The following is a 13,687-nucleotide window of genomic DNA, read 5'->3' as shown; positions in this document are numbered from 1 at the left end:
TTTTATATTAACTTGTTTAGATAATGAGAATCAATAGATTTGTAATGCTGTACCATTTAAAAGCATTTTCACTGATAGAAGATACAGATTTGTGAAAGTATTTACTGTTAAATTAATGAGCTGCATGCCTATATCCATATAACTAATACAGAGAATAAAAATGAATATTTGAAAATATTAATATTCCATATTCAGGCAAATATTCCATTCACTACAACGGGCATTTTGAATTACTTTTTGAATACAAAAATAGTTGACTTTTATGGTCAATTGGCTATAGCTATGTTACTGGTAATAAACCATAAATCTTAATGCATCACCTTTTGAGACCAACAGGGATGATATTTTAAGGTAAAGAGAATATGGAAGAATTTATATAGCATGCCAATTTCATTGTAATTCTTATTAATAAATTAGTAAGGAAGAGGTAGCAAAACGATGAATTGCTGGAATTCATTAAATTGAGAATAACTCTCTTTGTGCTTGAGCCAATTATTTCTAAGATAGAGTGCTTGGAGGAGGCAGTAATATCCAGAGCTAAGATATCATAAAAATGGGGGAAAAATCACTAGTGGGATATCATAGCAGTGACCGTCATCTAGGAATTATAATCCTAGTTAAAGGCTAACTGAAAATGAACTTGCCCAATATCCCAGAAAGCTCACTTTGTATTTTAGTGGTTAAGTGTGAAGATTGCCTGGGTTCTCATTATGTGTGAAACCTTGTGCACTTTAGCTATACTCTTCAAGCCTTGATTCTTCCATCTGTAAAATTAGAGTAGTTACCTCTTGAGCTGTTGGGTTGAGACAATGAATATAAAATTGTTAACAGGATGCCTTAAAGAGTGTTAGTTGATTTTATTTCGCATTATACATTATTATATATTAAGTATAATATAATGTATAACTGTTATGTAATATATTTATAATGTATTTGAGCTGCTATAACAGAATACTATAGACATGGTGGCTTAAACAACAGACATTTATTTGTCCCAGTTCTGGAGGCTGGGAAGTCCAAGATCAAGATGCCAGCAGTTTTGGTTCTTGGTGAAGGCTCTCTTTCTGGCTGTATTCTCACATAGCAGAAAGAGAGAAAGCTCTGGTGTCTCTTTCTCTTCTTATAAGGGCATAATCCTACCATGGGGCCTCTACCTTCACGATCTCATCTGAATCTATCTCCCAAAGGCCCCATATCCTAATATTATCACACGGGGGATTAGTGCTTCAACATATGAATTTTAGAAGGGATAAAAGTTCAGTCCTAGATGTATGAAATATATTACATAATAAAAAATAACAAAACTAATATATGTTATTATTATTAAATAAATTTTGGGATTCTTAGTGCTGAGATCTGCAGTTGAACAAGATGTCAACACAAGGATAGTTGGCAATCTTTTTTTTTTACCCATTATTTTTCCTTTACTTTAAGCATGCCCTGACATTTATGGTTTGAAGGATCACACATTACCAAAAGTGAGTTAAATGTATATCTAGTGATTAGAAAGACAGAAACTTAGACAAACATCATTTTGGGGGAAAATAAAATCTCATAGCAAATGCCTTCATTGAGTTCTGGATAGTAAGCCTTGTAAAAGTTTACCATTCCTTAGCGTAAAAGAGTCTATGTCTTTTTTGAGAGCTATCAAATGGGAAACTCTGGGATGGCCTTGCACTGTGTTTGAAAACGCAAGATCTTTGCAATTTGCATCCTCTTGGTGAAATGTCAGCAGTTCTTCAAAAGATTTAATGACAGGAATAAATTAAAGAGACCTCATTTCAAATCAGTAGCTGATTGCCATTAACAATGGATGCCTAAACATGACTCTGGGTCACTAATTTACCAGTAGTCTCTTTACAGCACACACAAGCATTAGTCAAAGATTAAGAGTGGATTGTAAGAAGTGATGGACTGAATGAATGTCTGATAAATATAGGCAATCTTCATGCCAAAAGGGCTTGGTTATGTGTTTCACAACAGAGATGAAGAACGAATACATTTGATGAAGTTTGACCCAGGCTGGTGAGATGATCTGTTTCAAGAATCGGAGAAAGGAAAGGAGTTGTATCTACTCTCAATGGCAGGTGTTTGTTGAATGAATGAATGAATGGTGACCAGTGCAATGGGGATTTGCTCAGGGGAATACCTAGATGTACACTAATGCTCTTTCTCAGCAGTAGCCTTTGGATGAGGAAAGGAAATTGAGTTGGAGACACCCCAAATCGAGGTGTTTTAGCCTGAAAGGGTGGAGAGAGCAAGTGGGCACATGAAGCACACAGACTTGGCCTCTTCACAAGGGTCTTCACAATGGTCGGTAATCACAAGATCCATTTCCTGATTGGTGGTTCCTGGGGGAGGGTGAGAGGGGGCTTCGTTCGCTGCTGATAAAGTTTAATGTCAAGTGTAGACTGATTTGCTTTACCTCCAGGCCCTTTTTTCTCAACTTAGGGATGGCGGCTGTTTTTCTGTCAGACACAAGCTTCACTTAATGACTGTGTAGTTTATTACCCAGTAGGTCATATCCTGTATATTTTAAGAACAAACACCTCGGAGACTGTGACTTGGCAGAAGGAGATGACATGTGTCACTGCTGTTATTTTCACTACAGCTTGGTGGAAAAACTAATTACCTTTTCATCTGGGCAAATTCAGAGGTCAGTTTACCACTAGTATATCACTACATGACAGGGAACATGGGTAATTAGGTGGGATGTGTAACCTGGATATTCCATGGATCTCATTACATCTTATTTAGAAAGGCTATAATTTGATTGGTGGAAAATTAAGGCATCTTCTCATGGGTCATTTTATCTTTCTGCAATAATAATTCTTGGCTTGATTAAAAATTGATCCAGTGTCTTCAAGTGAGTTTATTATTGCTGCAATCTATCACCCCCGGACAGATAATCTGGTTCCCATCTTTATCTGATTTGAAAAATCTGTCACTTATTATGTGTTGTTTTTTTCAATCATTTAAATTGATAACATTCTAGGAAGGCATTTGCAACCCCAGGTTTCTTGGAGAAAAGCTTGCAGACAGTGTGGGTGCATCCTTTTATGGTAAAGGATTGGATAATCTGTCAATTTTAATAAATCGATTTTGAATTGGTCTATGGCAACATTTTCGTTGTTAAAAATAATCAAACCCCATTTTGGGGAGTGTGAACAATTGAAGGATAGTGGGAAGGCAGATTTGCCTCCCCCCTCCTCCATGTCTCTCATAGCTTCTTTTGTTTAATCAGAAGACTTTAGTTCATTTATAGATTCCGAGACTGTAAAACTTACACTGAACTCTGGAGAGCCAACCAAAATATGTTTAATGAGCCTCGAGAAATTGCACAATATCAGTCCATATGCAAGAAAAACATTTTGAGTTGATTCAGGCATTCAAAGAGACATAATAAATTTAATTATTCACTTTTTTTTTTTGCTGACTTTAAAATGTTTATTCTTTAAAAAAATTAGTCGCTTTTTATACAGCTATACAAAGTTCTTAATATTTCTTTGGCAATGGAATATAATGGAATTTTACAACTATATAAAAAAGTTACCTTTGCCTAAGAAATAGTATTTACTGTGTGTACATAGTTGACTGACAAAATTCTCTACCATCCAGCACCCTAATTAATTGATGAAATAAGCTACCTCATATTACAGGATTCTCCAAAAGAAAGGAGGAAAGAGATACACGCACGCGCACACACACACACGCACACACATTACCTTCTGTGGCTCAAAACACAGTATCACGGCCCTATCTGCAGGCAACTTGCAATTGCCAAATACAATTTAGTGATTAAAAAAAAAAAACCTTTCAGTGGTGAAAAAATACTTGTAAGTCCCACTGAAGTACTGCTTTAGTTTAACTATACATAAGAAATTACTTAACCTTCTGCTATTCCAAATAGATTTAATGCTCATGTTTTAAGATGAGCCTTCCACCCCCAGAAGTAACTGCATTTTATCTTTGAAATTAAGCGGAAAAAAAACAAAAAACAAAACCCAGTGCTGGTGACAAATGTACAGCGAATTCACTTCTTCATTCTTCGCACAGACTGAAATCAATTTTCAGGACCATGAAGAGCTAGAAATTCACCTATTTTCAGAGACTTGTTTGTAGACTATGCAGCAACTTTGTTGTCTTTCCTATATTCAAAATCTGCAAACTCCCAGCCCCCACAGCCTCCTCTGAATCCACCTCGAAATCCTCGAGGGGCAGTGAAGGTACCACTTCTGCCACCACCATGCCCTCTGCCACCACAGAAACCAAGACCTCCTCTGCTCTGTATCCCCCACGGCCACGGTTTGGACGAAGTGGGATTCCAAATGTTTCAGCATTTAATCTTCTTTCCTCAGCCCAGGTTGGTCTTCGTTCTCTATTGTCATCACAAGAAATATTATCAAAGAAGGATTTAGTTTTGTCATAATAGCAATTAGGTCCAAGTGGATCTTCTTCATCAGCATTTCCTTCACTGTTTTGGGTATCAACTCCTGAGTCTCCTTTATCTTCACCATTTACAGGCTTCTCCTGTTTCTCAAGTTTATCTTCTTTTAAGTTTATTATGAAACTCTCTGTCAATCTCTTCCTTGTTTTGTGCATTCCTTGAATTGTGCATTTGCACTTTCAAAGTCAAAGTCTTTCTCAAATTTCACTGGCCCATCTCGCCGAATACCAAATCTTCCCCTGCCACCCCGATGGCCCCCACGCCCTCTCCTTGGAGCTGAAGGAGCACCTGGAGCTACTTGTCTCTTGTTATCATTTCTGAGTTGCTCATTTTCTGGCCTTGAAACTTTGTGTACTTCAGCTCGCCTGTGCTCCTGATTCTCTATTGCTTTTTGGCTGGTAGATGGCAAAGGCCTGGTTGATACAGGACTCCTTCTCCCAACAGGTGCTGGAGCAGGTAAGTGTGCCGAGGCGGTCTGCACTGCTTGTTCCATGGTTGGGCTTTTTCTCAAAGAGTCTAACTGAGGGCTTGAATGACCTTGAGATAACTGTGTTTTTAGAGATCTTGTATCCTGTGTAAAGGCAGAACCAACCACACTACTTTGGGGTAAGGTACCACTGTTTGGTGTTTCTGTTCCAAAGGACGTCAAAGAGTTTCCAGCAACACCAACAGCACCAAACTGCTGCCCAACTAAGGAACTTGGACTGAACTGACTGTATGTGGGCATCCTGCCGAAAGGCCCATATGAACCCATGGACTGGAATGAAGAAGTCGATGAGCCTGGTGAGGACTGAACGATAGCTGGGTCTTGCGGCAAAGAACACTGTGGTTTTGGTGGCTCACAAACAGTAAGGTCTTTAATGTCACTCCCACGGAATATAATGTATTCAAAGACTTCATCTCGAGGGGGTATTGGAGGATCTGTCGGTCTGTCTTCTGTACCAAAGGAACGAACTTTGGCAAGGGCTATGGTGGAGTTTTTGGTGTCGATGGTGTAGAGGATGCCCTCGTAGCGGATCTCCACCATGGAGATGAGGCTGATCTTGCCGCCGATGTAAGGGGTGCCCCCGCTCATGGCGCCGCCGCTGCCGCTCCCGGCTGCTCGCAGAGAGGCAGATCCCACGCCGCTGTCGCCCGCTCCGCACGCCCGCTAGCTCCGTCGACACCTACAGCAGCCGCTTCAGACCCAACATGGCGGCGGCGCCGGGTCCGCTACCCTGCCCCAGCCTCCCGCCCTCAAGCCCAGGCGTGGCGGCGGCGCCGGGCATGCTGGGAGGGTGAGCTATTCACATTTTTATAGGTTCTTTCAGCTCTTTGTACAACTCCAAATAAAAGATATAAAACTCTCAAACATCAAATGTATTTTTAAACCTTACCTTAATAATAATAGCATCTTCTTTAAGTTTTTACTGCACGTTGGTAAGAATATAGGTACTTTATATGGGTTAGTTTATTTAGGTATCACAGCAACTCTGTGGGTGGGGTTTAGGCATACAGAGGTTAAGTAATTTCCTGAGGTCACACAGGTGGTAAGTAAGCAGTGCCACCAAGATTTGAACCTTAGTAGTCTGACTCCAGAGTGTGTTCAGTTCCATTACTGTGCTGTCTCCTGCCTTAGAATTATCTTTTTGAGGCCAGATAGAAGGAAGGGTAAAGCCAACAATTTCAATAGGCCAATTAATAGATATTTATTAAAGATTGCTATAAACGGGGCATCAATCCTGGGTACTTGAGAGATACAAAAAATAATGTGACAAGATTTTCATTGATATAAATAATATAAATGAGAAAAGATAATCATGCAGCAATCTCCTATAAGTGACATTTATCCCAAACTGACAACTGGATTGGAGCTATAGAGATTCAGAGAAGTATCAACAGTTGTAGGTCCAGCAATCCTGGAATGCTTCACAGAGGAGGAGGGGTTTGCATTGTGTCTTGACAAAAATTCTTTGCTTGACCAAACATTAGTGAGGCTCTTAAATCTTTTTTCCCTAAGTCCCTCTGTGCACTTCCTTGTAAAATCAAGTTGAACAAAAACCGTGCTAAATTGGTTTAGCCGGAATCCCCCACCCTCCATATCTAATCGCCTTCCATATCTGAGTGGGTTCCTTTACCATCCCCGGGTGATGTCTGATCACCCTGGCCTATCTTCAGCAAGAGTTTTGTTTAGTCAGAGTCTCCCTTACCCTTGATATTTCCTCTTAGTCATTTTCCATCCACCAAGCCCCACCCTGCTCCTTGGCTATAAATTCCGAGTTGCCCACACTGTGTTCAGAATTGAGACCAGCTCTATACTGAGCTATCTTTTCCCTATAGTAATAGTCTTGAATGAATGCTTTTAATCACTTCAACTCTGATTTTTCTTTGATAGTCTTGAAGAACACATGGAATCTGGTGAGGCATAGGGAAAGTAAATGGCTTTCCAGATGGGAGGGATGGTGTAAACAAGCACTGGAATGGGAAGGGGTCAGATGATTTGGAGGATGGATGCCTGGAGCAGAAGACATGGTACTCCATAGGATGAAAGGCCGATAGGTCATCAGGGGCCAGATGTGGAAAGCCTGAGCACTAAGGTGAGGGGAGTGGAATTTGAATAAGAGGCTGGGGCAAGACATTGGAAGCTTTGGCACAAAAGTGGGATGTAAGCAAGGTAGTCCCTAAGAGGGTGAGCTGAATATAGAACAGATTGTAGGGCAGACTCATGATGTCAGAGGGCTGCTGGCTGACCACCTGCAAAAGGCAGACAATTTTTAGCCCTGGGGAGAGGTGGAGTGAAGGTCTTCAAAAGCATCAGACTGAGGCTGATACGACTTGGCCTCACACCATGGCCTGGGAAACTGGTACCCTCTGTTCTGTGTCAGCTCCCCACAGTCGCTCAGCCCCATCTTCTGTCCATCACCTCCCATTTTGATTTCTCCCTCAGCTTGGATGTGCCTGGTTATCTCCTCACCCAGCCTGATCTCAGCTTCATGACTTGGCATTCCTTTCCTGGCCACTTCCTTGGCTGGCTTTAGCCTCAACCAGAACCTGCCTCCATCTGTTACTCGGGTTTATTGAGACTCACGACTCACAACCCTGGCTGCCTCCCCTGGCCATGTGCCTCATGAAGCCCAGCAGGAGCCAGGGAGACAAGGGAGGAGGTGATGGCCATAAAAATAAATCATGAGAGTGTTGTGAGGGGCCTACAATAGATCTTGATAGTGGGGCTTTAGAGGAAAGAACAGTTGCCATAAGTATGTAAGAAGTTATTTATTAAAAAGTTTAAGGCCAGGCACAGTGGCTCATGGCTGTTATCCTAGCATTTTGGGAGGCCGAGGTGGGTGGATCACTCGAGCTCAGGAGTTCGAGACCAGCCTGGGTAACATGATGAAACCCCATCTCTACAAAACATATACAAATTAGCTGGACGTGGTGGTATGCGCCTGTAATTCCAGCTACTTGGCAGGTTGAGGCAGGAGGATTGCTTGAGCCTGGGAGGTTGAGACTGCTGTGAGCCCAGATTGCGCCACTGCACTCCAGCCTGGGTGATAAAATGACAAAATGAGACCCTGTCTCAAACAAACAAATGTAAGTCACTATTAGGATCCTAGGTAGATAGAGCTCTCTCTGATTAATGTATAATGTATACTTTCATCTGATTTATAGTTTTTTTTTTTTTTTGAGATGGAGTCTCACTCTGTAGCCCAGGCTGGAGTGCAGTGGTACAATCTCGGCTCACTGCAACCTCTGCCTCCCAGGTTCAAGCGATTCTCCTGCCTCAGCCTCCTGAGTAACTGGGACTACAGGTGTGTGCCACCACGCCTAGCTAATTTTTTGTATTTTTAGTATAGATGTGTTTCACCGTGTTTGCCAGGATGGTCTCGATCTCCTGACCTCATGATCTGCCTGCCTTGGCCTCCCAAAGTGCTTGGATTACAAGCATGATTCACCGTGCCCGGCCTATAACTTTTATTTAAGAAAAAAAGGAAATAAAGGTTACATTCATTCACACAATTATTTAACAAATTATTGTTGAGAGCCTAGATTCCAATAATAGGAATTCTACATTTTCACTTCTGGACAACTGAAAAAACAAAACCTTAAGTTTTATAGCATCTTATACTTTACATAGCATTTTCAAATATATTCACTCGACGCTGAGGACATCTCTGTTGGTAGGTGCTGTTATTTCATTTTTTCAAGGGAATAAAATAAAATTTGAAAAAGTTTCCACTCAGAATTCCACCCACTAACGAATGGTGGGGCTTGAAACCTGGGCTTCCCGGCTTGCTGAGCAGGGCTCTCCGCCATAATACGGCTGCCTGAGGAACCGGCTGGCCGGAAGTGTGGCTGTGGGTGGTTCACAGCCAGACTGTGATGGTGGCGAGGCACGGCCGGCCGCGTGACTGGTGAGTTGGTGAGGACGGGGCAGTGGACTGGGAGCAAAGCAGGACCTGCCAGGCGGACTGACAGGCTCCAAGGTGATTTTCCTCGGGATATCCACAGAGTGTGGGACCTGGCCTTGGCTGGGTTGGGCCCGTTGTGTGGCTGCAATAGTAATCAAGTGGAGGACAGCTGTGATGAGATGGGGGTGGGGTGGGTGGGGAGGGGGATGCTGCTGTTGAGGGAGTGTGCCCTGACCCCAGGGCAGCAAGGCCAGCTCTAGTCACACGGATTAATCAGGCAGGGTCCCTCACCTGCTGTTGAACATGGGCGCGTGGAAGCACTGGCTCAGGAACAGGATGGCGCCGAGACGGATGCTTGAACGCTTATGTGCAGGCTGGAGGGCTGGGCTGGGGACGGCAAGGGCCCGGGCGCTGAGCTGAGCACTGACAGGCTTTGCTTCCCTCTCTGTTTTCTCACTGCTGTGCGCGTTAGGCGGGGTCCGGGCATTTACCTTGTTTGGGTTTGGTGATAATTCCCTCTCAATCTGCAGCGACCGTTTTCGGTTTCATGGGCTTCCGGGTAGGTTGCTTGGTGGATGACCTGGTATATCTACTAGGCTCTGACTCTGCAGAGGGCGCTAAATGCTGTGGGTTACCACTCAGAACTGGGTTCTGGAGCAAGCATATTGCTACCTGAATTCCTTCTCTTCCTGTTCTTTTTGTTTATGATTCCTAAGCCCCTTCAAGTCACATAGAGGAGGCTATTTGCCAAATTGTGTGAGCCCATTAGTATGTCAATCATAATACCTTCCACGTGCTTGCTGCTTTGTACATTCCAAAACACTTTCATGCAAAGCACCCTTCGGAATGATTTTAGAATTCCTGTTATATAGATTGGAAGATATTTTTATTTACATTTCATACATTGGGGAACTGAGGCTCAAGGGCCGTAACACAGGAGAGGAGTAGAAAAAGTCTCGCTCCAGGCCTCTTGACCTGTGAGCAAGTGTCCAGCAGCACATATATGCTTCCTCCCTGGATTTTCATTAATTTTTTTGGAAACTTGGTATTGTAGTTGAGTGAGCTGAGGTGGTGAGGGAGGCTTACTCTTGTCCTTTAACATTAGCTTTTCAATAATGCTGAAGATGATGACGATGATGACAAATCGCCTATTAGATATGCCCATTCAGAAGTCTCTCATGTAGTTTCCAGCATTTCGAGGAATTCATTAAAAACCGACATGAACCCCAGGTGACCTCAGGTCTCCTAATGTGCCAATCATTCATCTAAGGAAACAGAACTAAATTACTTGTACCTGAAAGAAAGCCTTTTGCAAAACAAAGAGTATATACGCACTCTCACCTGAACCCAGCAGTTACACTCAACAGTGGCAGTTATTATAAATGGCTATATTCCTACGGCAACCCTGGAGAAAGAAAGAAAATTGTGCAACCAATTTAATGAGGTGTGTGTGTAAGAGGGATGGTTAGCAATTTGTCTTTAACAATCTTGTTATACGGCAAGAGGCTCTAAGGGGAAAGAGAGAAAGAGAGAGACTGGGAGTCAATGCTCTATTTTCTAACAATTCTCAAGAGAAAGGAGATAAAGACCAAGAGAATTCACTGAGCAAATGTTTTCTCTGTGGCAACAAATGCAGGCTTCGTGCTTGCAGAACCACTAGGTAATATGAAACGAGAAGGGTTATAAATCTGGATTTAACAAAGGTTTCACCCCAGTGGTAATAGAGTTAGAGGGTGAAAGGTTGCATCTTGTTCAACCTTCTCTGGAATCATTTTCTATAATGCTGGCAAGTAATTTTGTGGCATTTCTGGATGCTTAACTGAATAAAAAGAAATACTTATTTGGTACTTGAACCACTATTAGCAAGGTGGGCAGTTGAAAATCTACCTAAGTATCCAGTAATGTTAAAATGTTAAAATGTTAAAATGGCAGAAAACCATTTTAATTGCATCATCTAGTGCTTCTAGACATGTGGGCACTTGTGTTCCCAGTGGTGACACACAATAAGGAGAGATATTTAATTGGGCACTTTTGAAAAGAGAGCCCCTCTCAGCAGGGACTACATCTTGGGCTCGTGCTTAGAAGACATTCAGCTCAAGAGCTGCCCTCGTGAGTTTTTCCTCTGCCCCTTTGGTTGCCTTTAGGTTCATCAAGTTCTAATTAGTTATTAATTTAATTGTTAATTCAGAAATGAAACATTTGTTGAGCAATTACTATGTTTCTGGCCTTATTCTAGGTTCAGTGATGTTTAGAAAGATGATTACAACATAGTTTGCTGTTAGTCCAGACTTTTTGCTCCCTTCACTGAAGGGGAACTTTTGGCAGCATCAAGGAGGTAATTCAGTGGGATTCTATCTTTTCAACTTCATAATCTCCATCGTCTCCCAAAACCAATTCTAATATTAAAAACAATACAATGTTTTATCAACGTTAAGATGCCCTCTATTGTTAAAAAACTGTTATTTTATGTACCACTTGCATAAAGACAAAATATCTAAGATGGGAGGTCTAATAGGAGACCTCTTCATAGGCAGGACACCAAAGAGCTATACACTCAGTGAAAGGGGTAAGGAAAATTCTCTAGCAGGGCCAGCAAGGAAACTTGCATGTCTCAGCCTTGGGCCTCTGCAGAGGGAAGAAAATGCAAATCTCTCTGAGAATCTGAGCCATAATCTAGTACAGATGGAGCATCCTTAATCTGAAAATTCAAAATCCTAAATGCTCCAAAATCTGAAACTTTTTGAGCTCCAACATGATACCACATGAGGCAAATTCTACACCAGACCTCATATGATAGACTGCAGTCAAAATGTTATCAAAACTGTTTTGTGTACAAGACTATTAAAATTAGGCCGGGCGCGGTGGCTCAAGCATGTAATCCCAGCACTTTGGGAGACCGAGACGGGCGGATCACGAGGTCAGGAGATCGAGATCATCCTGGCTAACACGGTGAAACCCTGTCTCTACTAAAAAAAAAAAAAATACAAAAAACTAGCTGGGTGAGGTGGCGGGCGCCTGTAGTCCCAGCTACTTGGGAGGCTGAGGCAGGAGAATGGCCTAAACCCGGGAGGTGGAGCTTGCAGTGAGCTGAGATCGGCACCACTGCACTCCAGCCTGGTGACACAGAGTAAGACTCTGTCTCAAAAAAAAAAAAAAAAAGACTATTAAAATTAGTGCAGAAAATTACCTTCACACTGTGTGTCTAAAGGTGTATAGGAAACAAATGAATTTTGTGTTTAGATTTGAGTCCCATTCCCAAGAGATCTCATTATGTATATACAAATATTCCAAAATCTGAAAAAATCTGCAATACAAAACACTCCCGTTCCCAAGCATTTTGGATAAGGGATACTCAACCTGTCAACCTGTAGTCACACAGGTCTAAAGTCTGAATTTACACCATTGGTGGGGTCCAATAATTTTCAAGCAGAGAAATCAATTTCCGGTGGGCTTAGATAACTTTGGCAGAAACAAATGCAAAATCATTTCTGGAAGAATTTGACTTTAGTTCAAGCCCACAGATTATAAAATCTTATTGATTACGTGATGCATTCTGATTTTAGGGATTATAAAAATGCAAGAATAATGTGCATCTAAGAATTGATGAACAGTAGTAATAATAATGCTTTTCATGACTCATATATTAACATAATTTTATGTAATTATTCTTTTCATTTGCTATAGACAGTGAAATTTTTCTGAATCTTCTGTAAACTGCGAATAAAAGCATTTTAAGAGTTTTCTTGGCTGGGCATGGTGACTCACACCTGTTATCCCAGCATTTTGGGAGGCTGAGGTGGGAGGATTGCTTGAGCTCAGGAGTTCAAGACCAGCCTGGGCAACATAGCAAGACCTCCTCTCTGCAAAAAACGAAACACAACAAAACAAAGTCCCCCAATTCCCCAAACTTTCCTGTGTTTATTGATCTGTAATCAACAAGCTTACTATTCATATTCAGTTCTAAGAAAGTCCCACAATCTCTCCCCAAATTAGATTGCTCTCCAAAGACTTTCCTATAAAGAGATGAGGGTACCCTAACTGAAACCCAGTTCTAACCGACTTAAACAATAAAAGGAAATACATGGTTCACGTATCCATGTAAGTCCACGGGTTAGATATGGCTGGATCCAGACACTCAAATATTCTCATCCAGACTTTGTAATTGCTCATGTCTTGCTTCTGCTTTCTCCGGTGCTGTGCTGGATTCAGAGCTTGGCCCTACATGAGGCTTTCAGCACCCTTGGGCCTAAATCTTCATTTCTGTTTGCAGTCTCAGGAGAAAGCAAGCTTCTCGTTTCCACTTCCATCAAAAATCTCAGAATTGAGTCTCATTGTTTGGTTGGATAATGTGTCCATCTCTGGTACCGGAAGATCATGAGTTGGATCATTAGTCCATTTCTGGCATATTAAGAAGGTTTTGGGTACCCCCACATCATAGGGACTGAGAGTGGAGAGGAGTGATTCTCAACAGGGGTGCAATAATAGAACAAGGGGACTTGGATGCTGATCAAGATGGAAGTCATGAGTTGTATGCTAGAAACAGTGGATGTCCTCTACATGTCTTCCTTGTCCTGGAGGAGGGACAGTTCACTTGTGGGCATACCCACAGTGAGGTAAAATGACAACTCAAGTTGTCAACTGAAATTAAAAATTTCTCTGTGAGAGATGTGGCAAGGTTCTATGTGACAAATGCTCCAAGAAGTACCACTGTAAAAGCTCAAAGAGAAGTGCATGGACTAGGGTAACTGGGAAGAACTTGTGGAAGAATTTGACAAGAGGAGAGAGGACGTGGTGAAGGATGAGGGAGAACCAGAAGGAAAAGAGCAAGAACAATGGTGTGCAGAGGGATAAG

General features: G+C 42.0%; 1 pseudogene across 1 annotated transcript; it reads right to left on the bottom strand.

Moving 5' to 3' along the window:
• Positions 1 to 3,528: 3,528 nt before the first annotated feature.
• Positions 3,529 to 5,705, bottom strand: LOC105514134 (annotated as a pseudogene). The gene has a single exon (XR_001002141.1). The product of XR_001002141.1 is annotated as a protein LSM14 homolog A pseudogene (transcript).
• Positions 5,706 to 13,687: the final 7,982 nt, after the last annotated feature.

The sequence above is a fragment of the Colobus angolensis genome, unplaced genomic scaffold (assembly GCF_000951035.1).
Source record: "Colobus angolensis palliatus isolate OR3802 unplaced genomic scaffold, Cang.pa_1.0 Scaffold24, whole genome shotgun sequence".
NCBI classification, from domain to species: domain Eukaryota; kingdom Metazoa; phylum Chordata; class Mammalia; order Primates; family Cercopithecidae; genus Colobus; species Colobus angolensis.
The sequence above is the reverse complement of the archived record's forward strand: the minus strand, read 5'-3'. Positions and strand labels throughout refer to the sequence as shown.